The sequence below is a fragment of the Chenopodium album genome, chromosome 14, assembly GCF_948465745.1.
Source record: "Chenopodium album chromosome 14, dcCheAlbu1.1, whole genome shotgun sequence".
NCBI lineage: Eukaryota > Viridiplantae > Streptophyta > Magnoliopsida > Caryophyllales > Amaranthaceae > Chenopodium > Chenopodium album.
Window position 1 is genome coordinate 28,346,855 of NC_137847.1, and position 26,320 is coordinate 28,373,174.

The following is a 26,320-nucleotide window of genomic DNA, read 5'->3' on the forward strand; positions in this document are numbered from 1 at the left end:
AAAATTTTGTAGTCAAACACATGAATGGGCAAGATTGGTCCACAAAAAATAAAGGGTAGAGATTGAAAACAATTACAATAGCTACATTTTTTATGTAGCCATTGAATAGTCATCCATTATTAAGTTTAGGCTCAGTACTTTTCAACTTTTTATATAGCCGAACTAAACTTGTTGTGTTTTGTATGTGGTGCAAGTCTAACAACTAATTATGTTTACTGCAGCCAGAGTTGGTGCTTTTTACAGGCAAGACTTTGTTCTTTACTTGCTATTTTATTTAAATCTATAATAACTATCCTTCGGTGTCCTTGAGGTATAGTCCCTTCTATCTCATGTGATGGCTGGTAAGATATGCTGATAAATTTGCGATTCCAGGCTTTAGTTTGCTGTCAATGTATTTGTCTTTTTGTCTACCCATCTAAAGGGGGATCCTCGTTCATGTTGATTATTAGGCGACTTTGGCAATGAGAATGTTGAACTTGTTAGGAGCATTGCAAATGTAGACATGCCTAAAGCAGCAATACTTGGAAATCATGATTCCTGGTCTACTTATAAGTTCTCCAAGAAGTAAGTTCAGCTTCCACACTAAGTATGACAACTGATATTTTTTATTAGGCCTCAGATATATATCATATTAGATTACTTGTATGGAAGTTAATAATAATCCCTATTAATTTTGACTTCCCTTCTCCATCTGTTAATACTCTTTTTGGTTAATGTATTGATCATTTTACGAGTAGTCATATTTTTACCAACTATTGACTTTCTTTTACATGCTAGGACGAAAGATGGAGTTCAACTACAGCTGGAACTGTAAGTTTATGCGCTGTTTGAAACTTTCTACCTTCAATATTTTGTCTTGTATTCCTGCCTGAAAATTGAAACCCACCACCTACGACCCTAGAAAGAATTCAATGTTTGATCTCTATGTTTGTATAGAAAGATGTTATGGTAACCAGCCTCTATTTTAAAATCTTCTGTAATGGTTTTTAAGTGCTTCCTTATCTTCTATTACCATAAATGATGGGAGAATCAAAGAGGACAGAAAAGGCTACCATAGTATCCATCATTCTGTAATCAAGCATAAAATTGGTGTCTTGTTTGTGAGTTTTTCTACTTGTATCCTGAATTGGAAGATCACATTGTCCCCTCTACTGCCATTATAATGACTTTAGTCTTAGGGAGGCTCATTCTTTATAGTTTACAATATGAACCTTAGAAGATGAATGGAAATACTGAAGGACATGGATGAGTGAAATAAAAATTTGGTAACCTTATAATTTTCCAATGTAGAGTTTGGAAAATTGGATGGTTTAAAATTTCTTCTTATGATGTATTGTGAAAAACAAATGGAAAAGTAAAAAAGATATACAGCAAGGTGGAATGTATTGTTGGGTAAAGGAAGAAATTTCTTCTAGCTAAGGCTCTTTGCTGAGTTGGTCTAAAGGTTTTTAATGCATTTTGTAACTGTTAATCTGCCCATGTGCTGCATTGGTTGATCACCTTGATTTTATGGAAAGAGATCGCTTATTTGAGGTGATAAATGTTATCGTCTATGAAGTATATCACACACTCATTATTATTTTTTAATTAGCTATTTTCAATAAAATAGATGTTTGGAGCAATTTTTTTTCATTAGGTGAAATGATTTCTTTTACCCTTTGTCAACATTTAGGTTAGGTGAAGAGCATGTTGGATATGGACGCTTGGACTTCCCCAAATTAAAGCTTAGTGTTGTAGGTGGGAGACCATTTTCTTTAGGAGGTGATAAGTTATTCAGAAAAAAGCTTTAAAAGCAAGGTATGTTATGAAAGCAAGCTCTAGATTGGCCGTCCTATATTTTGATGCATTTCATGCTGGTTGTGGTATTGCTATATGTTGTTATATTGTTAATTATTATGCAGAACCTCTGATTTTTTATTTATTTATTTATTTATTTATTTTCAATCTTCTTGCAGTTGGTTGGTAGTTGTATAAGCTACATCTATGAGTTTTCTCAATAAATTTTATCTTTCATGAGCAATTTTATTTTAGTTAAGAGAATAAAAACAGACTATCGGACCCTTTTTGCTGGACATCTGTCACGTTTGATTATGGAGATGCATTAATTGGCTTTTTAAACTTTCTCTTGAACTCACTCCATAAGATTTCAGGTTCAGATGCAATTCAGTACACCCTTGGCTTAGTAATGGACAATTTTGCTGGACTATTTAGGTGCTAGAGACATTTATTATTTGCATTGTGATGTCAGACCATAGGGTGTCTGTGCAAGTTGCTGTGAATACTTAGACCATTTGGTGACAAAACTGTACCCACGTTTTGTTATGGAGTGTAGTGGAGCATCATCATTCTTAACATCGTTTGCTTCCTGCATTTCTCTTTTGCGGCATGTGGGTTTTTGTACTCCTTGTAACTTCCTTCTTTATGTTCTCCTTTCTCTTTTGCTACCTTGCGATTGTTACTCCCTCTATCCCTAAATATTTCTCAATTTTCTTTTTAGTACATCCCGTTTAAGTTTGCCCTGTACTATTTTTAGTAGTTGGGGACCATAACTTTACTTTCACAACCACTAAATTTACCCCACCACTTTTCTATGTTGGTAATCCTTTCAACCAAAAATTTAAAAAATTACTCTACCGGGAGGTTGGTGTTCTTGTAGCTTACCATCATAATGGAAAATTTTAATGAAAGCAATGTTACATGGCCTCATTCCATTGTTCCAGACTTTTTGGACACTTTAGTTTAGGGGATTTACAGAAATTTCCTTTCTGAACTGTTGACACCAAAGCATTGTTTTGAGGGAATCAAATCAACGGGATTATATTATTATGTCTAATCATCACACAATTTTTGATTTCATGTATATAGCTTACATATGATTGCATTCGCTGATTGGGGTTTTTTCTCTTTAAAATTCCAAGACCTGTTTAGCTTTTTAATGTTTGCTTTTGATTAATAATTTGAGGTCAGATATGGAGTCCAAAACATGGAAGAAAGTGCACATAAAATTCATAAGGCTGCTAGTGGAACTCCAGAAGACCACTCAATTATATTTCTCTCACATAATGGGCCAACAGGTAGTCGAGCTTAAATACAATTGCTGGAGATTGTAGAAATTTTGTTGAACTTTTGGATATTGTTTGTGCAGGTCTTGGTTCGGGTGTGGATGACATGTGTGGCAAGGATTGGGAAGGCGGTGGAGACAATGGGGATCCAGGTAAAATGATCCCAGTTTAAATGTTTCATTTGCACTCAGTTATTTATGTGGCCATTTTGCATTTTTCTCAATGGGATGGAGATGACTAATTGTGGACGATGAAGTTATTCATATAAGGCCCCGTTCACTTCACCTTATATTTTGCTGAACTAGAAATTATTTTTACTGAAACAAAATTATATTTGCCGAACTTAAATTTTTTTTACTAAACTGAAATTATTATTATTGATTTTCTATTATAATTCTTCTTTAAGATAACTGAATTTTATTGAATTAAACTTATTTTTAATGAACTGAAATTATTTTTAATAAACTGAACTTATTTTTACTGTACTGAAATTATTTTTACTTAATATTATTTTTTTAAAGTGAAGTGAACAGGACCCAAGTCAATTCAGTCAGGTTGGCCGGGTCGTTTATGTTTGGGTTTGTTTTATGTCCAGTTTCTTTCGGGTCGAGATGAAAATGCTTAACTTGTTCCCGAACTTTCAGGTTTAGATAAATCTGATGTGTTAGCTCACTTTCCTAGTTTGGATATACCATCTTCTTTTTACATATCCTAGTTGTAGATGTGTGTTGATTTTGCATTCAGTATATTGAGTGTCATAATCAAGATTGAGTTGTGTAAATAACTATCAACAAATAAAAAAATATCCATTTTTAAAGAAGGGTCAGACTCAGTATAATACGAGTCAGCTCTATTTTATATCAAGTTGAAAATGATACCATGTGAGTACACCTTTCACACGGCTCGGTAAACATGAGTTGAGAATTTACATCTCGGTGGGTATAGGACCTGGGCCAGGTCAAGGTGTAATTAAGTTAAAGCAACATTTTTATTCATCCTTTATAAAAGATGAATAAAATGGGTTTTGCCCTTATAAAGGACGAATGAAAAAGAAAAAAAAGGACAAATGAAATGGTTTTTGCTTATATAATAACATTGAACCTTTAGTGTTACATAACTATCAAAATTTTGTTGTCCCAACTATAAATTTTTTGTATTCTACTATAGTATTTCAAGATTTTAAATGAATAGAGTAATGTAATAGACATGACAGTGAATACATGACCCTAACTATCCGATGAATAACTGGTGCAATTAATTTTACAAACCAGTTTTCTTATTTTGTTTTGTATAGTTCAAAAGAATTTATATAATATAGGAAACTTTGAATCTAGTTTGTCAGTTTTACTCAACTGGTTCCTGCTATTTTTGACCTGTTCTTGACCTTTATTTTTTATTTGGCTGTTATAGGAATTAAAATTCCATACACTGGCGGATCGACGTAATGACCTGCTACCCCCCCCCCCCCCCTAAAACCCAAAAAAAACTGTTTACAAAAAGGCCTCCTTTAAAATAAGATATAAAGATTAAACAATGCTAACTTTACAAGGTGATTGAAGGTGTTTCAGTGGTAACTAAGCAGGTGAAAAAAAATTTCTAGTGTAGTTGGGGTCTTAGGTTCGAATCTCCCCCCCCCCCCCTCTTATCTTTTTTAACTTTTTTTGGTTCATTTCTGTATCTTTGTTTATTTTTATTTTTGAAAACTATCAATGCTTTATTATTTTTAAATATCCAAATTACTTTCCTATTTCTTGACATTTATATTCAAATTTTCAAATACTTCGTAGAGTAGATAAATAAATATGACCTCCATCATTAATTGATTCTTCCCCAAATCACTTTTCACTTTTTTGACATTTATAATTTTATATGTTCAAATCAAATAATTTAGCTTGAATAAATTTGTCCGTGAACAAAATTAGTAATTTCTTATTAATTTGACTAATTTTATATGATTGTAATACGAAGTATTTCAATATATATTGTACATAATTTTATTCGTAAAAATAACTCGGTGCAAAATATATAGATATTTAAAATTTTGGTGGTAACTTTTTATACAAAAATACAAAATCCCATTACATTATGCAAAAAAATTTAACTTGATGTGTTATTACTGGCTTAAATTTAGCTTCTTTTTTTTAAGTCTCAAGTTAGTACTCCAGTGTATATTTTTTTTCCCCTATCATTTACTCGTTTAGTGCTACCCCTACTTTGGAATCCTGGATCCGCCAAGGATTCCATAGGCGTATTTCATTGGAATTAAAATCCCACATCAAATTTCCTAGGAAATAATGAAACTTGTTTGGTTGTTATGAAGGCATTTGCAAATAAGGGGTCTTTTGAGTTACCAAAGGGGGGCTTGTATTTAATTGCCATGGTCTTGTGGGAATTGGAAAATCTCATGAATCTGCACTTCTCACATTTTTTACTTTTTATAGCCAACCAAACAAATCCCCTATTTTCAAATTAACTTGAATGTTCAAACCCCTTAGTGATTTAAATTGGTGACGGACTGATATATGATTTATCTTCCCCCCAAAAAAAAAATTTATACAACCAAACAATACCTTAGTGATTTAAATTGGTGACTGACTGATATATGATTTATTGGTCTGTTCCACTCTGACCTTTCACAACACTAGGAAAATGTAAATATAGTACCTAAGAAATTAACCAAAATGAATGTTTGGTCGAGTCGGTTTGAGTTATCTACAAATTTTCCTAGAAAATTAGCATCACATAAGTTTGTTCGAGTCGGTTTGAGTTATCTACAAATTTTCCTACAAAATTAGCATCACAGCAACAGTGAAGTCGTTAATAATTGAGGGTGTTTGCGGTCTGATTTGGTGCAGTTTGGTACCCAAGCAAAATTAAACCGCAAAAGTACACTTTGGTATTTTTCCAGACCAACACTAAATATGGTTTGTTGCAGTTTGCGATTTAACAACAATTTTTATGAAATCAATAAAATCAATAATTTATAATGTCTCTTAAATATTTTATGATTAACACAAATTTATAATGCAAAAGTTAATTTAGTACTACCTAATTACATACTCCGTAATATTCTTATGAAGGTATGGTATTATTAAACAGTTGTAAAAACTTTTTATTTATTTATTATGTTTTGAGAGAGAACTTTAAAAAAAAAAAAAAAAAAGCCCAAAACAACTAGAATGTAAAACAAAGTAAAGACCCTTTTAAAGGAAGAGAAGAGAAATAGAGTGATGCATTCTCCCTTATTTAGATATCTAATATAAGGAGGGAAGGGGAGGGAATTGGAGGGATCCATTTTCCTTCCACTTTTAATGAATTAAAATCCCTCAATTGTTGGAGAGATTTGGAAGGAAAATGGAAGGTCTTCTTCTCCCTCCCCTCACCTCCCTTTCCCTTCCTTTTCCTTTCCCTTCACTATTGTTATCCAAACATAGTGTAACAGTAGGCCGAGGAACCTTCAAAATATGGCACGCACAAAAGGAAGGAACATGAACATAAATATCATCCGAGGTCTGGTCTCGAAGAGCAATCAGTTTTGAACTACAATCAATAAGAATCTGGAGACGGGTAAACAAGCCTGCAATTCAGACTGTAGAGCGGAATTACCAAAACAAGCCTGAGCCTCTCCCTCAATCCGAAATTGACAACTCATAATTATCTAATTGCAAAATAAGATGAAAAACTCATAATTACAAATCTAATCTAATATATATAATTAAAGAGGAGTTTTTTCCCGAGTTTTTAGAGAGCCACGTAGGATCTAATTTTCTCAGCGCGCCATGTAAGATTATAAATATTAGTAGTAGCCAATTAAATAAGAGATTATTAATTTCTTTTAGAATTAAATAATTCAAATGCCACGTAAGCAAGATTGGTGAATGAGATTTTTAAGTTTAAATTAATTAAATATTAAATATTATCTTTTAATAATAGGAATTTTATCTAAATATATAACAAATTTTAGCTCATAAATACAAAAAAAAAAAAAAAAATCAAACAAACTGTGCATCGCACGGGCTTCATCTATTTAAAAATTAAAAATAAATTATATCATGCTTAAGAAAATAGTGGGAGTATTACATGCACAACTAATTATAAATGGATTACGTTACAAAGTTAGATGTAAGGAAATATTATTGCATAGTGTTAAATATTCTCTAAGAAGCTTTGGCAAAATAAAAAAAATTATTGTTTTGGCATGAAATTTTTAAAAAAGAAGATGACACTTGTCATTTCCGGTTTCACCTTTAATAGTTATAGTTATAGATTGTTGTATTAAAAGTCAATTTGATGCACTGTAACGTGATATATATTTTTTTTGTTCTATTTCGTACTACAAAATATGAATTAAATCTACTTGATTGTAATAAATCAATTAGAAAAAAGTTTTTTGAGCAAATAATATCAATGTTAGTAATACGAAGGACATTTTGAGTTTTGCTACCACTAAAATACACTATTTTGACTACTATTCACAAAAAAAAAAAAAAAAAAAAAAAAAGAAACCATTTTGACTTTGCTATCCATCTAAATTTTTATAAAATTTTACTATCTCCTATAAGCAAAAAATATATGTTTTGCTACCACTTAACAGAATTGGTTACTATTTCGTTAGTGGGGCCAACCACGTTCTAGGTACCCCTCCCCCTTCCAGCCACCCCTACTCCATGCCCACACCAACAATCAACCACCAACAACCTCCTAATCACACGCACAACAGCTCTTGTCTCACCACCAGCACAACACCTCTCACCACCGTCACTTTCATCACCTCCAGCAATTAACCCAAATTTCCCCTGCTCCATTATCCGCCAACAACATCACCCAGACAACAGCAACTCACAATCGACCACCATCCCTGCCAATAACACTGTTGCACAACCACCCGATACTCCCATCACCGCTCACCCCACGCACTAGTAATTAACCGCGACAGTAGCGGTATCAAGCAACCAATTTCGGTTAATCACGGCAGCAGCAACCAGTTGCAATCCCTACCAATAACACCGGCATAGGCATTAGGCAACACCATTAGGCCCCATCCCTCGTTGAAATCACCCTAAACGAGTAAAAATGAAACACTAAAATCCGTTTAGAGTGGTTTTAAGGGTGGTGTTTTAAGGGTGGTGAGGGGTGTCGATTTTTGGGTGGGGGAATGGGGTCATCGGGGCTGAGGGATCGTTTGGGCGTCGACATCCGGCACGAAGAGGGAAGGGGTGGCTGACGGGCTAGAGTGGTTGAGATTTTTTTTTTTTTTATGTTATTACTCTATGGTTTTTTTTTTTTTTTTTTTTTTTTTTTTTTTTTTTTTTTTTTTTTTTTTTTCTTTTTTGGGTTTTTCTACATAGTACCCTTGAGTTTTTGAGTTTTCTATCTTGTACCCTTCCAAATTCAAATTTTTACAAGGTAACCTTGAGTTATTAGTTTGTTTTACATTATACCCTTAAGTTTTTGGATTTTTCTATATGGTACCCTTGATTTGTAAAATAAATGACTCTAAATTAATTTGAATCAAGCCAACACCATCTAAATGACTTATTTAGCATCTTCAAAGACACAGCTAGCATGTTTATTGCAAAAAAAAGGACTAACAACTTGAGTCCCCTCTAAAACAAGCTCTTTTAGTTAAGTAGGAGCAAAAAAATTTCTTATCTTTCATCTCAAACAATCATACAAAACTTCCATTAAATAGCGAATAATGAAGATTGATGATTCCTTCATCGAATATAAATATAGAAGTGGTAAATAGATCATTTAGATGGTGTCGATTTGAGTCAAATTAAGTTAGAGTTATTTATTTTACAACACAAGGGTACTATGTAGAAAAACCCAAAAACTGAAGGACACCTTGTAGAACTTTGGATTTTGAAGGGTTCATTGTAGAAAACCCAATAACACATGGGTACCATGTAAAAACCCTTTTTTTTAAAAAAAAAAAGTTTTATTTGTTTTTTAATAAATTAAATCATTATTTAATGAAATAATGGGCCTCACTTAACGAAACCTAACAATTTCTGGTAGCGTAGCTATATGTTTTAACTTTTGGTGGTATAAAAATAAAACAAAATTTTAGATGAGTAGCAAAAGTTAAAATAGTTTTTTTTTTATTTTTTTTTTACACTATAGCAAAGGAAACAAAGGAAACTACAAATAATTAAAGAGGTTAGTCTGACATTTTTTCACAATGTCATCCGCCCTTTAAACCTGACCCCTATGAGCTTTTAAAATTGTGCACCTTTGGAACGAAGCCCCTACCTCCCTTAACTCTTTTAGTATCCAAGATATCGAAATCTCCTTGCCTAACTTATCTTGTAAATTATTCAGAAGGGAGATGGAGTCTAATAAAATGAGGATTCCTTGCCTTCTTTTAGCCCGAGCCCATTTCATTACATTAAGGCAAGCCCAAGCCTCACAATGGAGGGCAGAAGAAGCTGCCCCATGTCTCCCCCCTTTCCTCCATGACATAGCCTTGGAGATTAGGCTTAACTACCCAACCAATCCCAGCTCTTGTAGTTTTCTTATCCTATGAACCATCAGATTCCACGATGAACTTGTCAAAGCCCAACTTCTCCTTCCCTAATTGCTCATAATTGAAACCCGGTGAAAGGATTGGGATATCCCTACTCGTAGCCTCCATATCATTAGTTGAGTTTCTTTGGAGTTGAAAAACCTCATGGTCTTTCATTGCTAGATTTATAAACTCCACTACTAATCTTGTCGTCACTTTAGCCCCTTTGAACATCTTTCATTCCTAGACTTCCATAGCCCCCATTATTTTGCAATAAACAAGGACACCAATTACTATGTTTACCATCCTCGCTACAAAAAAACAGAATATAATGATGAATCCATCTGTTCAAAGAATTAGACCCAGGAGAGTCAGGGCAAATTGTTAGGGAGCCATTCTCCCAAACCTCCTTTGCCAAATTACAGAACCTACAGAGGTGTTGGCTGTCATCCAAGTCCACCCCACATTGATCACAAGCTTCATCAACGCACAATTTGGAGCAAAATGATCAGAAGTTTTCCTGTTAATGACAGTTTTGAAACTCACCGTCGAAATACACTATGAGATCATCCTTATCCAATGGCTGGAAAACCCATAAGCTTGCAAGTTTTTTTGAGAAGAAAGAGCAAATGCACTATATCATATGCTTTTGACATATCAATCTTGATTGCTGTGAAATTCGAGCCTTTCCTCGAATTTATGAGGTGAAAAAGCTCATGACTCAGGAGAATGTTGTCCTCCATATTCCTTCTTGGAATAAAGGCATGCTGGTTTTTCGAAATAAGACTTGGGAGAATCGACTTTAGTCTGTTAACAAGGCATTTTGAGATGCACTTATAAACCATGTTGCATAAACTGATCGGCTTGAATTGGCTAGTGAGCTCCGGGACCTTAACCTTTGGAATTAACACTAGGAGGGATTGGTTCCACTCTTTAAGCATGTTCCCTATTCTTAGGAACTGCTTCACACTGTCTACCACTAACTGTCCAACCTCCTCCCCGTAAGCCTTGAAGAAATCCACCGTGAAGCCGTTCGGCCCTAGAGACTTAGAGCAGTGCATGTTGAGCATAGCCTTTTTGATTTCTCCATCCGTAAAACCGCTGTCAAGCCAAAGGCGATCCTCTTTCTAAAGGAGGGGGATATCTAGTTGACGGAGTAATAGGTTGATGTCTTCTCCATGATTGGCAAGGATGACCAGATTATAAATATCCTTAATTGAGGTTAAAATTACCTCTTCCACCTCCTTTTGCCCTTCTACCCAAGTGTCGTTGTTATTCCTTAGGGTTAAGATCTTATTATGTAACTACCTTTGCTTCACTTTCCTATACATTGTAGGTGTGGGACAATCCCCAAGCCTAACCCAGTTCGCCTTCATTCGTTGTTTCCAGTAACCAAAACTCAGTTGACTTTTCGGGATGAGAAGTTTTATACGTTGGATGTACTCCTCCCTATCCTGAAGTGAGCTAATATTCATCCCTGTACTCTGGAAGGTCCTTGGAAAGATTTCTCCAGTTAACCCCCCAAACCTTATTGTTTTCCAAACACCAGTATTGAAGTTTGGATCTTAGCCTATCAAACTTCCTTGAGAGCTGAAACATATACGACCCTTGGAATTCACCCTTCCACGAATCCTTCGCTATTTCTTTGATTTTCGGGAAGGCGAGACACCAATTCTCAATATGATAAGGCCTATTAGATGAGGATGAATTAATCCTTGCACCTTGAGAGACATTGTTTTGGGGTTTTTTGTCCCTCGGGAGAGTTACAACTCGAAGACTGATCCTGCCGGCTCTGTACCTGCAAAATTAACGGAGACACCGGTTGGATGGTGCTCCGCCTCCAACGCTCAAGTTAGTAACTTGAAGTAGAGTAAAAGATGCGGAAATTAAGGTGGGGATCTGCTTGGATTCCAAGCTCAGTTGTCTCTATCAAAGGGACGGTTTTCAATGAATACCTTAAAATGTGAACGTCCCTCCAAAAGAGGGGAATCTCCCTATTTATAGGGTCATTGGGAATTGTGCCCCTGATTAGGGTATCAAACCCTAATCATTGGTGGGCTGCGCCGATCTACGGCTTTCTCGGGATTTGGGCCTGAAGGCCGACATTTTCCCAAATATCTGGGATGACACGTGTCAAGCGGGGAATGGTCCACTTTGGACTATCCTTGGGCTGACACGTGTCGCCCTCCGATTAGGCCACATGGCGGGGTAAAAATACCCTAAACATTTGCCCCTCACAGATGTGACGTGGCAATCCGCGTGGCATCTATGACACATGTCACTCGCTGAACGATGGTAAATTTACCGCCAAAAAATTACTGTTTAACTTCTGGGTAAATTACGGAGTTGCCCCTCCTTTCACCCTCTATATATAGCCGTTTACCCTCAGAATCTTGCCACACTTCACAAAAATTTCAGAGTAAACTTAGAATCTTGAAAGAGAGAACAGAAGTCATCCGTCTGAGTCAGGCGCATATTTGAAGAAACCCAGACGCACCAACACAGGCGGAACCGTCTACCTTCAGATATCAAATCTAAAGGTACCGTCTCTGACTCTTTCAGCTCTTTTTTCATTTTTCCGTTTGTATATATTCCTTACAATAAATGGATTCATCACCAACACACACGGCACAACCTAGGGTAGGATCCAGCCGTTCACCAGGGACGGCTGAGTCTAGGACTGGTAGTGCCGTCTCAGGGTGTTGGGACCACCCTCATGCTTGGATTCCGACCATCTGCGCGTCTGTGCAGGACACAATGGCTCGGACTATGCAGACGGCACGAGATCCAAATTATAGGAGCGACGACTCAGGCGCACAAGCGTCTGAGGGGGAGGCGTCTAGCTCTGGACACCAGACGGCTCCAGTAAGGTCCCCTCCGCGTGGCCCCCCAACTCCTCCTGATTCCTTTTTGGAGGAATGCGACCAAAGCGGGGAAGAGGACAATGACCAAGGCGGGGAAGAGGCCGCCTCAGTTTCCCTTTCTTTATCAGGGGAGGAGACGAGAAGGGTTGTTGACGTCTCTTCCTCTGAAAGCAGTGACGATCTTCCCCCGCTTGAGGATAGTGAAGAAGAAGAGAGGAAGACGTGGAAGGAGAAAGATGATCCCTTCAAAATCCACGTCTCCTCAAAAGACATTGACCTGATGGAGAAAAATCTTCCAAATTTCCTGAAAGCCCACCCAATGGGAGACGGGTGGAGTATAAGGGTGCCTCCCCCAGACGGCACCATTTCTTGGGAGGACACTGAACGCAACGCAAACGGCTACTTCGACTGTTACGAGGCGGCGTTCAGGGCAGGTCTTCGCTTCCCCCTTCACCAGGCGGTGAAGGCAATTTTGAGAGGCTACGGCCTCGGAGTCTGGCAACTTTCCCCCAATTCTTGGGCAAACATTCTGAGGTACGTTGCCGCCTGTGAATTCCAAGGGGTTCACCCCGGCTGGGAAGCGTTTGCCAAGATGCACTATCTCAGCCGCAACCCAGGCGGGTTCAGAGCGTGGTATACTCTGTCCACACTCCCCCAATACATGATGACCTTGGATAAGGTTTCCAAATTCGACGGTTGGAAACACAGGTTCTACCTGTGCACGGCTCCCACCAGACGGGAGAACTACGAGCTCCGTCTGTACAATAAGAAGCCTGACCTTATGGGTCGGAAGTGCTGTCTTCCTCGAATTCCGGATGAGGACTTCGACAAAATAATTGAGGCTGATCTCTTCGGCCTCACAGACGCAACCCTGTCAACCGGGGAAGTAATAAAGGTTCCAAAGAACTGGATCCCAAAGAGCGCCAGGTTCAGGGACGAGTGCTTCCTAGCCGCCTGCGGGCTAGGGCACATGTTTGATAGAAGTATGCGCCTGAATCATTTCCGTCTGGGGTACTTTTGTGTCGGAAATGAATTTCTTGTTTATGTTCTAACTGTTTTCCGTCTGACCTTGCAGGAGAAGCATTAAACATGTTGCCCGAAGAGAAGACACCCAAACGGTCCTCTGCCCAGATCCGCCGAGATTTGGCGGAAGCCCAGGCGCGTGAGCTCAGGGCCAAGGTAAACGCCTGACCTGCCTTTTGAGTTAACTTTCAAAGTTTCCTCACGTCGTCTGCTGACATTATGTTGTTGTATTTTCAGGGAGGCAAGGTGGACAAGACGTTTGAGAGGAATCTCAAACGGGCTAGGGAGGAGACCCCCGTCTCTAACCCAAGCAAGTCCTCTAAAAAGGCCGCCTCCTCTGCTACTCCTACTGCCCCGCCTGGGAGGCAAATGAGAATAGGAGGGAGGAATGAGCAGGTGTCAGGCTCTCTTGGCCTAAGCTTGGCCCGTCCTCTTCTTGCAACCGGGGGGCTTTCAACGGCTGCTAGCGGCTCCCGCCTGGCCGGCTCTGCAGGTAAGAATCCCTTTGAATCCCCGTCTGAGCTGGGATGGCCGCTGCGAGTGAAATCACACTCCTAGCAAACGTCATCCTCAGACGGTCGGAACCAGATAGGCGCTGCTTTAGTAACCCAATCTGATGCTGATTGTGATGCAGATCAATCGCCTCGCTGGCCAGACGTCCAGAAGCATGCCAGGGCCATGCTGGGCGCTGTAGGCAAACGGGATAAGGATGCTATCCCAGGGATTGAGACGTTCAATCTTGAACGCATCGTCACCCTTCTGGCTGAGGTAGTACACAACCAATTTTTTCAATGGCTATTTCTACACTCTTTCCCGTCTGCATCCTTAACCTTTATTTTTTGTAGGCCTTGCTGCGGGTAGACGGTCTCAAGCGCCCTTACACCCGCAAACGGGATGAGGTAAGACGGGCCAAGGAGTCCGCCTCCATTGCCAATGATGTTGCTTTCCATTCAACCATAATTAACGACCTTGAAACTAAAGCAACCGAAATGACGCAGGCGGCCAAAATTCAAGAGCTGGAGGCGGCACTGCAGACGGCCAACCAGAGGGCCGAGGCTGCAGAGGCGGCCCAGAAGCAGGCGGAGGTGGATCTCCCTAAGCTGAAGGAGGACCTCCAGAAGGCCAAAGAGAACCTCCAGGCTCTTCAAGGAGCTTCTTCAGAGAATGCTGATCTGAAGAGGAAGATATCCCAGATGGAGGAGGCGGCAGCTAAAGCTCAGGAGAACTTCCGAGCAACCCTCCAGGCGGAGCAAGACCGTCTGGTTGCTGAGATGGCCGCCGATAATGAGGCCATGATGAAGATCGCCTGGGATGCCTTGAATCCTGGAAAGGATTACGGCGTCTGGGCCCTGGCTCACAAGTATGCTGACGAAGTCGTCTACTTGCGAGAGAGAGGTGAGCCAGAGCCTGAGTCCTTCCTCGCCTGGGCTGAGACGGAACAACCGGAGCCTGAAACTCCAGAAGCTCCAGACGTTGAAATCCTTGAGGAGGGCGAGAGGAACCAGGAAGGGCCGCCTGCAGGGCAGTAGCTTCAGCGGCTGTGCGCCAAGCCTTAGTTTTTCTGCGGCAGTATGCCAAACACTTTGTTTTTCCGGCCTGCGTGCCGAGTATATTTGTATTTTTACCGGCTGAGGAGCCGGGTCTTGCAAACAATATTTGATAACAATTGATCCATCCAGCCGTTTGGTTGGACGGAAATCTTTTATGAATGCACCGACTGAGTCGGTTTTATTACTTTGCGCTTGTGTTTGAGCTTTCAAATTTTTGCATTTCAAATTTCTCCGCCTAACTTATCAAAAGTATGCGGCTGGTCTTGCCCCTGGACGGCTGTGTGGTTGGTTTCAAGTGAAGCTGGTTGATTGACTTGGGAACGTCTGATGCTGCAAAGAGCATGATACGTTTGTAAGTCAATCAATCACAGTAGTGATTGCCCCAAACCAAGTACACAGCCGTACATTAACAGGCGTTTCAGCTTCTAGCTAAACGGTGTTGCCCGTCTGAGCAGAATTTAAATAGCAGTTGCACAACTCTTTTGCCCCAAATGAGGATGTGTACAATTTAAAAAACGCTAAGTAAGAAATGCAGCCGGTCCCCGCCTGATGTCCTTAGACATCCGGGTTCCGGAACTTGCTCTTTCCTTAGACAGTTCAGGTCAGACGGCTATGGATGGCTGATTCAGCCGTCCAATTGTGGCCATCTGCATTGATAGAGCAGGAAGGCAAAAGCCGCCTGGGGCCAGGATGCATAAAGGCCGCCTGACCCTTCATGGGGCAGGAAGGCAAATGCCGCCTGCCCTTCATGGAGCAGGAGGGCAAATGCCGCCTGTCCTTCATGGAGCAGGAAAGCAAATGGCCGCCTGGCCCTTCATGGAGCAGGAAGGCAAATGCCCGCCTGGCCCTTCATGGAGCAGGAAGGCAAATGGCCGCCTGGCCCTTCATGGAGCAGGAAGGCAAATGACCGCCTGGCCCTTCATGGAGCAGGAAGGCAAATGCCCGCCTGGCCCTTCATGGAGCAGGAAGGCAAATGCCGCCTGTCCTTCATGGAGCAGGAAAGCAAATGGCCGCCTGGCCCTTCATGGAGCAGGAAGGCAAATGCCGCCTGGGGTGTTTGCAATCCAATTATACATTCAATGTCCTTTTGCCCCATTGGGAGGACTTGTATAATTTTCGAAAGTAATCTAAGTAGGAACTTCAGTCGGTCACCGGCTGATGTCCATTGGACATCCGGTTGTCGAAACTTGATCGTTCCTTAGATTCCTCTGGTCAGACGGCTATGGATGGCTGATTCAGCCATCCAATTGTGGCCGCCTGCATAGGTACGTAGAGTAAGCAGGTTGGCTTCTCTCTGCGACGATTGCACCCGGAGGGGTGTCGCCGGACGCCTTTGTCCATGTTGGGACAGGCGAATTTAGGTCGAAGTAGCCATCCGGCCATTGGCCTCTGGTCTTGTTATAGACCGGCTGTATAGCCACTAAGCGTTTCTATGCTTAGCTTACTTATCTGGCCATTGGCCTCTTCGTCAATCAGACGTTAATTCAATTTTCAAGTGTCAAACTCAGAAAAACAAACAGGTGACCCGTCTGGGTTCAGACGGGAAACAAAATATGATAACAGAAAGCAACTTCTCATTAATGTGCTTCTTGTTTACAAAATTTACAAAATCTCAGAAGTAGTATTTTTTCAAATTATCTACATTCCATGTTCTAGGCAGGCGCCTGCCGTCTGGAGTTTCCAGGCGATAGGTGCCATCTCTTACTTCTTCATAAATCCGGTAGGGGCCTTCCCAATTAGGAGTTAGCTTTCCAAGCTCATTAGCCCTACTGGTTGCCTCCATTTTCCGTAACACTAGGTCGTCCACTTTCAAGGGACGCCTGTGTACTCTCTTGCTGTAGGCTCTTGTCATTCTCAGACGGTAAATCTCATGACGCAAGGCGGCGTTGCCCCTACGTTCTGGAAGTGAATCCAATGCCAGGCGCATTGCCTCCCAGTTTGCCTCTTCATCATATAACATGACTCTGAGAGTCTGCTCATAGTGTTCAATGGGCAAGACGGCTTCAGCACCGTAAACCATGAGAAATGGGGTTTCTCCGGTTGACCCCTTTGCTGTTGTCCGGATGGCCCATAGGACATGGATTAATTCCTCAGCCCATAAGCCACCGGCTCTTTCAATTTTCTTCTTTATGCCGTCTGAGATCAGCTTGTTGAAGGCTTCAACTTGGCCATTTGCTTGGGGACGGCCGACTGATGCGAAACAGGTTGAGATCCCTTGATCTCCCAACCAAGTTTTTAGCTGAGGCGTCTCAAACTGAGGGCCATTATCAAACACCATGGACATAGGTACCCCATACCGGGTGATGACATTCTTCCAGATGAAGGAAATGACGTCTGATGTCTTGATATTCTTTACCGCCTCAGCCTCTACCCACTTGGTGAAGTAATCCACAGCCACCAAGATATAACGCTTACCGCCTGGTGCAGGCGTGTAAGGACCTAAAATGTCCATGCCCCATTTTGCAAACGGAATTGGGCTATGGATGACCGTCAGATCAGTAGCCGGGCGGTGAATAAGTTTGCCAAATTTCTGGCACTTGTCACATTTTCTCACCAATTCCTTGGCGTCTGCCTCTAGAGTAGGCCAAAAGTATTGCCGCCTGGCTCTGACGGCTAGAGATCTGCCGCCTATGTGGGAGGCGCAGAACCCCGAGTGCAAGTCTTCGAGAACTTCCTTCCCCTTCTCTGGGGTTACACACTTCAATAGAGGCTTAAGAAACCCCGCCTTGAAGAGTTCTCCATTTCTCAACTCAAAGCTTGCAGCTCGCTTTTTCAGAACGGCTGCCTCCTGTGGCGAATCAGGGAGCGTGCCGTCTGAGAGGTACGCCCGGATGCCATCCATCCAGGTGGAGCTTCGGTCTAGGACTCCAATAGGATCTTCAAAGATGCTTCTTTTTTCAAGTACTTCCCAGAAGACTGACCGAGGCGTATCATGGCAGGCGGAAGATGCAAGCTTCGATAGCGCATCCGCCTGGTTATTGTCAGACCTGGGCACTTGATTCAGCCGGAACTCCTCAAGTGACCCAGCCTCTTCTTTGACCGCCTGAAGATATTTGATCATAGCCAGGTGAGTTGCCTCATATGCTGCCTGATACTGGCTAACGACCAACTGCGAATCTGAGTAGGCGTAAATTTTTGTTGCCCCTGCCGCCTTACACATACGGATTCCGGCTAGCAGGGCTTCATATTCCGCCTCATTGTTTGAGGCCTGAAAATTGAACCGTAGTGCATACTCATATCTGTCCCCTTTAGGAGACTCATAAATTACGCCTGCACCACAGCCGTTCTTCGTAGAACTCCCGTCTACATACACCTTCCAAACCTGATCAAGATTATCCGGAGCCACCGGACGGGTCATTTCCACAATGAAGTCGGCAAACGCCTGACCTTTCACTGCCTTTCTTGGTTCGTAAATGATTTCAAGACTTTGCATTTCAATAGCCCATTTTAGCATTCTTCCGGATGACTCCAAGGTAGACATTGGCCACTTGAGTGGCTGGTCGGTGTAAATTACCACCGGATGAGCCAGAAAGTAAGGCTTCAATCTTTTGAATGCCATGTACAAAGCAAAGCCAAATTTTTCAACCAGGGGGTACCGGAGTTCAGCATTTTTAAGAACATGGCTAATGAAGTAAACCGGGAGCTGAACGCCGTCTCGCTCAGCAAGGAGAACGGCACTGAGAGCATGGTCTGAGACGGCCAAATACATATACAACGTCTCCCTAGGTAGAGGACTGACCAACCTAGGCAGAGAGTGCAAATGCTCTTTTAGCTTCTGGAATGCCGTCTCAGCATCGTCTCCCCATTCAAACCTGGTTTTCTTCCTGATTGCCTGGAAGAAGTAAAGGCATTTGTCACCTGACCGGCTGAGGAACCTCCCCAAGGCGGCCAGGCAACCAGTTAGTCTCTGAACTTCCTTGACAGAACGGGGTGACTTCATGTCAATTACCGCCTGTATCTTTTCGGGGTTAGCCTCTATCCCCCTTTGATCAATCAGGAATCTGAGAAACTTCCCAGACTCAACACCAAAGACGCATTTCTTGGGGTTTAACATGACCTTATGCCGCCTGAGGGTGGTGAATGTTTCTCGTAGATCAGCAAGGTGATCCGCCTGTTGCTTGGATTTGACTATCATGTCATCAATGTACGCCTCCACATTCCTCCCAAGTTGATTGATGAAGACCGTATTAATCATTCGTTGGAAGGTGGCAGGCGCATTCTTCAAGCCAAACGGCATCACAGTATAACAGAATAACCCCAAATCAGTGACGAAGGCCGTCTTCTCTTGATCTTTTTTCCAGAGGGGTATCTGATGGAAGCCGGAGTAGGCATCCATGAAGCTCATCAAGGCGTGACCGGCTGTAGAGTCGACCAGACTGTCGATCTTTGGAAGCGGGTAACTGTCCTTTGGACACGCCTTGTTGAGGTCTGTGTAATCAACACACATGCGCCATGTCCCATTCGGTTTCTTAACAAGGACCACATTGGCCACCCAGTCGGGGAAATTTCAGGGCCGAATGAACCTGGCGTCTAGCAGCTTTTTGATTTCGGCAGCTGCCGCCTGACTTCTTTCCTCGCCGTGGTTTCTTTTCTTTTGCCGGATGGGCTTCTTTTTGGGATCCACGACGAGTTTGTGGACAGCGAGATCCGGGCTGACGCCTGGCATCTCTTCCACTTCAAAGGCAAAGATGTCTTTGAATTCTTTCAGCAGAAGGTGCAAGTCTGCACCCAGAGCAGCATTAGCAGCCGTCCCAACCTTCACCGTCCGCTCTGGACGGCTGTCGTCCAGAACGAGATCAATGTGTTCTCCAGCCGGTTGGGGACGGAGCTCGTCTGACCGTTCGCCGGCCAGTGATTGCTATTTTTTCTCTTTTTTCACCTCCACCAGCAGAGGCGCTTTTCTCTTCTTACCAACGGCTGGTGGGGCAGGGTTGGCATATTTGACAGCGTCAAGGTCTATGGGTTCCTTCCCTTGGCCGTCTGAGGCCACAGTATCTTTAACGGCTGAGAGATAACACTCCCGAGCCGTCTTCTGATCCCCGTTCAGGGAACCAACAGAGCCATCATCCCGCTCATACTTGACAAGCATGAGAGACGGGATGATCACCGCCTTGGTTTCGTTGAGGGTTGGCCTACCAAGGATAATATTGTAGGCGGTCAACTCCTCCACGACCAAGAACCTGACGACAACATGCCGTCCCTGGCCTTTTTCTCCCAGCCGGATGGGCAAATCAATTCTGCCGGCTGGGTAGACCATCCCACCCCCAAAACCAACCAAGGGGTGGGTAACCGGATGCATGCTGCTGGAGTTGTACTTCAGCTTCTGCAGGCACCGGAGGCTGATGATGTTCGACGAGCTGCCGGTGTCAATAAGGATCCGTCCAACCAGCTGGTTGGCAACCTTACATTCAATGACGACCGGGTCGTCATGCGGACGGCGGACGCTGCCCCTGTCCTTCTCAGTTATGAGGACGTCTGGGAAGGTGGAGGAGGCAGACGCCTGCTCATCATCATCCTTGTCCATCTTTCGAAGATGGCTCTTGGTGCCCCGGATGGTCGGGCCACCACATGAAAATCCGCCTGCTATAGTGTAGACCGGATCCTTATCTGTATCCGAACTACTAGCCGGCTGGGTAGCCTTGGAGGACTGACCCTTGCTCTTCTTTTTTGCCCCGGCTGGGGACTTAGAAATGTAGGACTTTAAAAGCCCTTTGTCAGCCAGACGGTCCAACGTCCGCTGCAGACTAAAGCAGTCGTTGGTGTCATGGCCAACCTCCTCATGGAACTGGCAATATTTATCTTTGTTCCGTGACTGGACGGAGCTCTTCAATGGATTCGGCTTCTCAATGGACAGCCGATCCTTTACCTCCATGAGGATGGAGTTGCGGTCTTTGTTAAACTCGTACTTGGGGACGTACGGTTTAAACTCTTTCTTCTTCTTCTGGGACGGCTGCTCAGAATCGCTGACCGCCCAGACTTCTTTTCTCTTTCCGCTCTTTTCTTTTTTATTACCCGGCTGAGCTGGCCGGCTGTCTCTCTGTTTGTCAGATTTCTTGGAGTCTGACTGGCCACCAGGCGTGCAGAGGTCGGTAGCCTGTATATAGCTTTCCGCCTCCCTCAGGGCCGCCTGTAGCGTAAATGCCCCTTTTCTGACAAGGTCGAACTTAAAAGCCGACCCGTCTCTCAGACCCTTGAAAAAGTCTGTGAATGCTACCTCGTCAGACAGCCCCTGGATCTGTATTCTAACCAGGTGGAACCGCTTGACATAGGCGCGTAGCCCTTCTCTCTCACCCTGCCTAACGGTGCTCAAATCAAGGCTCGTTTTCTTGGCAGGAATGTTCATTGAGAAGTTGGTAGCAAACAAGAAGGCTAGCCTCTTGAAGCTATCAACAGAACCGGCTGGCAAGTTGCCAAACCACTGCTGGGCAATGCCCTTCAGTGTAGCCGGGAAACAACGACACCAGGTGGCATCGTCCCACCCCTGTAAGCACATGAGGTTGGTATATGCCATCAGGTGGTCTTCCTGGTTGGTGGTACCATCATAGGTGCCCACCAAAACATTCTTAACCTTGGTCGGCTGAGCCGCCTCGGTTATATTGGCTGCAAAGGCAGACGGCTGTTCGCCTAGCCTCATTAGCCGAAGCTGCCAGTCCAGAGGCTGGGCAGGAGTATATGCCGCCTGACCTCCAAAAGGAGGTGGCTGCATGAACTGGAGGCCATATTGCCCATGCTGCGCCTGAGGTGCGTATGGTATAGACCCTATCATCAGCTGAGGTTCGGTGTTGACGGTTTTACCGCCTGTCCGACTCTCATGCAAGGACATAGAGTTCCTTGCAGAAGCTTGCTTGAAGCTGTCTGGAAAGCTCGAAGTGGAAGCTGACTCAGACTGCTGCCGCCTCCTTCGATCGATGACTTGTCGTGCATCGAAGGTAGACGCATTTTGTGCCTCCGGCTGGGGTCGCCGGGTCATCAGAATCTTAGACCAGTCAAGTGTTGCGGCTGCCTTCTCCTTTGGATGAGGAGTTGGCTGCCTGTCCTTGACCGGCTTCTTCTTCTTTCCAGAAGTGGGAGTCTTTTTAGCCGGCTGACTCTTGCTAGAGCCTGCCTTGTTTTTGTTGATCATAGCCTTGATTTCACCTTTGAAAGAGGTCATGAATCTCATGAGCTCATCTCGGGTGACTGGGGCTTGACCTTTGGCCTTCTGGGTTTCCCCGTCTGGCCTTCCAGGTGGGCGCCTGCTTGGTCCCGCCTGGTCTTCATTTCGCTCCAGTTGATCCTTGGAACGAATAGATTTAGAGATGAGAGATCCATCCCTAGAGATGTAAGTCTCAACATCATTATCTTCCTCCTCATCCTCCTCCTCAGTGAATACCTCTGGCTGAGGCTGAGGTGGAGGCTGGGGAATTTCGAACCCGATCGGTTGAATAACCGGTTGCAAGTCATCCAAGTTACCCGTCTGGGTACCCGGACGTAGAGAGGTAGAATTGAGAATCGGTACAGAGTTTTGAACCATCTTGAGGTACTCTCCCCACAGACGGCGCCAAATGTTTTGGGGTTTTTTGTCCCTCGGGAGAGTTACAACTCGAAGACTGATCCTGCCGGCTCTGTACCTGCAAAATTAACGGAGACACCGGTTGGATGGTGCTCCGCCTCCAACGCTCAAGTTAGTAACTTGAAGTAGAGTAAAAGATGCGGAAATTAAGGTGGGGATCTGCTTGGATTCCAAGCTCAGTTGTCTCTATCAAAGGGACGGTTTTCAATGAATACCTTAAAATGTGAACGTCCCTCCAAAAGAGGGGAATCTCCCTATTTATAGGGTCATTGGGAATTGTGCCCCTGATTAGGGTATCAAACCCTAATCATTGGTGGGCTGCGCCGATCTACGGCTTTCTCGGGATTTGGGCCTGAAGGCCGACATTTTCCCAAATATCTGGGATGACACGTGTCAAGCGGGGAATGGTCCACTTTGGACTATCCTTGGGCTGACACGTGTCGCCCTCCGATTAGGCCACATGGCGGGGTAAAAATACCCTAAACAGACATCATCAAACGCATATATTTGACTAAGCTCATTCAACATGCACCCTCATACACTTCATTTCTTCCTTTTTGTGTCTTTCTTTTTCGGGAGAAAGTTAGTACCCTCCACAAAAATGACGGAAAATTTTTGTTTTTTCTGCATTTTTGAGTCATATGGCACAATCACAATGCACACACGAGTCATGTACACATTGAATCATGTCGTGTTATCACATCGAGTTAAGTCTACGCACACGAGTCAATTTGAGTACATCGAGTTACACGTCGAGTCAGGCAATAGCATTAAGTCACACAAAGTCAACCTTAAAGACATGAGAAAAGTCCTATAGTCCAAAATATAAATGCAGGTACACTAGGACGAGTTACCTTTACAATAGATTTGAAGCAAAAGGACGCAAACAACTTGGTAAATCAACTAGAGTCGGCTGGATTGCAATCATATTTGATTGCCGATCGGCCTGGAGACGGTCATATTGATTGATTGGGTTCCTGATGGGTGTCATAAATGGCCATTTGATGAGCATTTAAGTTGTTTTCACCTTCTTTTCATGGCTTTCATGCTTTATAAATGCTTAGTTTTATCCATTTGGTCTTAGTTTTACCTTTCCTCTCTTATTTTGTGGCTTTTGTACATTTTGTTGGTTTCTCTAGTCTTTTCTCCTTTATTTGCTCTATTTTCGTGGTTTTAGGTATTGTACGAGGTTCGGGTCTAAATATTGGTGATTTACTAAGGTGGAAGATGCTTTCAAAGCAAGCTCATGACAATAGGAACGCTCAAGATGCAAGGAAGTGGATTCTCCAAGTTCTAGCTTTTGCGCTCTCAATCCGTGCTATCATGAAGGAGTGGTGTTGCACCCATTATCAAGTGCCTTAGAAGCTTCCACTCTTAGTGTTCATCATCATCATATTGCGCGTTCATTCGAAGACCTTAGCGAACTCACGAAGCCGCGAGAAGAATCGAAGAAACCCAGGGGAGCGCGGGCGTGCCACCTGCCAGCACGGGCATGCCTCCCTGGGTATTCGCCTTGCTCGGTTTTGTTTCGTGCCTTCTATAAGTACTATTGTAACCCGATTTTTGGGGCGAGTTTAGAAGCAAGTTTCGTTTACATTTTTTATCATAATTCTTAGTTAGTTGAGAGCTTCTCTCTCTAGTTTTAGGGTTAGTTTAGGAGTAGATTTAGAGAGAGAAAGTGAGGAATTTCAACGGTGATTTGAGTGAATGAAGATTCAAGGTGACAGTTGTATTGGAGATCATCAAATCAATCAATGAGGATTTCTAACTCTATCTCATTTTATTGCTTGGTTTAATATTCATGTTGTTTGGTTTGATTTTGATGATTTGATCAGTGTAATTGTTCTTCATATTTTGATGATTCTTGATTTCCTTAGTTGTTAATTGATTTGATGATGATGTTAGAGTAGTTGTTTGGCTAGGGATAGGGTGAAACTTCTATGATTGATTGATTGTGCTTAATTTGGGGATTGTGTTGATTAATTATTGAGATTATAGTGATTAATGGAAGTTTGCATGTGTGTAATTCGATAGGCCTTGAGAATTATGCTAGATTGCATTGTAATTTCTAATGATACGGACCATTGATTTAGGAATTGCAATTGTCGATTGAGTTTGGTTGGTGTAGACACCCATTTGTGTCTCCCCAAAACCAAACCCAGTGATGAATACCTTTCGCGTTGAATGACAATCCAATGAAGTGAAAATGTGAAAAGTCTAGTGTTGTGGTTAGTTTTTATTAAAGATCTTCCTTTCTCTTTCGAAAACCTACTCTATTTTATGAAAATAGCTAGTCTAGTTTATTTTGGTCCATGATAAAGGTCCAATAATAGTGTAGTTGGATATGGCTCGAAAAGAGATTTCCAACGATATATTATAAGCCCAATTCCGATGAATAATGAGGAAGTTATGGCCAAAATACTAAACTGGGCCTAAACCGGATTTTACCTACGACCTAATGATCATGTGGAGGGTCCAAAGGTTTAATCCCATTCCTAAACCAATTAGGATTAATTAGAAGCTTCTATAAGTTTCTAAAAGATCTTAATTATCCTTTTTGAAAAGATAAGATCATAGAATTTGAAATTGAATAAAAACTTTGCTTTCTTAAGTCCTAATTCTATTCAAATTTAAAGATGTTCAAAGACAGTCAGATATTATTTTCGTGCCTCATAATCATTATCCAAATTTTATATGGTTGGATAGTTCTTGAAATTATCTTTCCATGATATATTATAATATTTATTCCGAGCTATAACGAAAAAGATATTAAAGAAATACGAAACTCTATCCAAAACTGACACCGTCCCACTATTTTGGCCATATCTTTTTATATAAAAAATATTTTAATCTGATTCAAATTGGATTGGAAAGTATACTTTAAAATCTTTCCAAAGACCTGTCGCCTGGCGACAGGCTCGGTCGCGCACGACAGCTTTGCGACATAACCAATTTTATTCCGATTCAAATTCTAACTCTTTTCTATCATTTCTAGACTATTTTCTCTATAAATAGAGGTCATATCTCCCCTTTTTCAAATCATCAATTCTCATCAAGAATTCCCTAAATCTCTCTCTTCTCTCTTGAGCAATATAATTTGTTAATTTACGAATTATTTCATATTATTTGTTAATTGACAAATAATTTACATATAATTTGTTAAAATTATGTTGCTTGATCAATATTATTGTTATTGCTTGACCACGCCTTTTATGCAGGTTTAAAGGGAATTTGTACTTGAAATCACGCCTAATAAGATAATCAATAATTTGGTGTAGGCTAATATGATTTTAATTCAAGTGATCGCCAATAATAGTTTTATTTGTGCATTAATATTCAACCAAAATAGTTAAACAAGTTTAGGATTAACCTATTGATTGCATGTTAAGCGCACATGAATACGAGTAGAATAAAGTACATGCCTATTTTATAGGGCGGGTTCATTCTATTTTAGATTGGATTCGTACCCTCATCCCCGAACACCAGTCATAGTTCTAGACCTATTAGAGTTGACGATCTCATGGATCGTTAAGGGGTGTAACCTTCACCATGTGAACGGTTTACAAGTTCCTAAAACTTGTTGGCGATTCTTTTGCTCTTGTTTCCTTCCTTTTGGACACCACCATGCTTAAGTGTATGATCACAGTGGGGTTCAAGTTTGGGATAATGCTTGAAATATTTCCTACAGTTTTTGGCGACTCCACTGGGGAGGATTTCTATTTTAATTCCTGAAATTTATTTTGGCAATGATTTAGAATGAG

At 42.0% G+C, this 26,320-nt stretch overlaps 1 pseudogene across 1 annotated transcript; it reads left to right on the plus strand.

Moving 5' to 3' along the window:
* The first annotated feature begins 334 nt into the window (after nucleotides 1-334).
* On the plus strand, nucleotides 335-24,355 carry LOC145577956 (uncharacterized; annotated as a pseudogene). Its single transcript, XR_014098841.1, has 7 exons — nucleotides 335-341; nucleotides 450-573; nucleotides 778-810; nucleotides 1,673-1,783; nucleotides 2,968-3,074; nucleotides 3,146-3,214; nucleotides 23,737-24,355. The product of XR_014098841.1 is annotated as an uncharacterized LOC145577956 (transcript).
* Nucleotides 24,356-26,320: the final 1,965 nt, after the last annotated feature.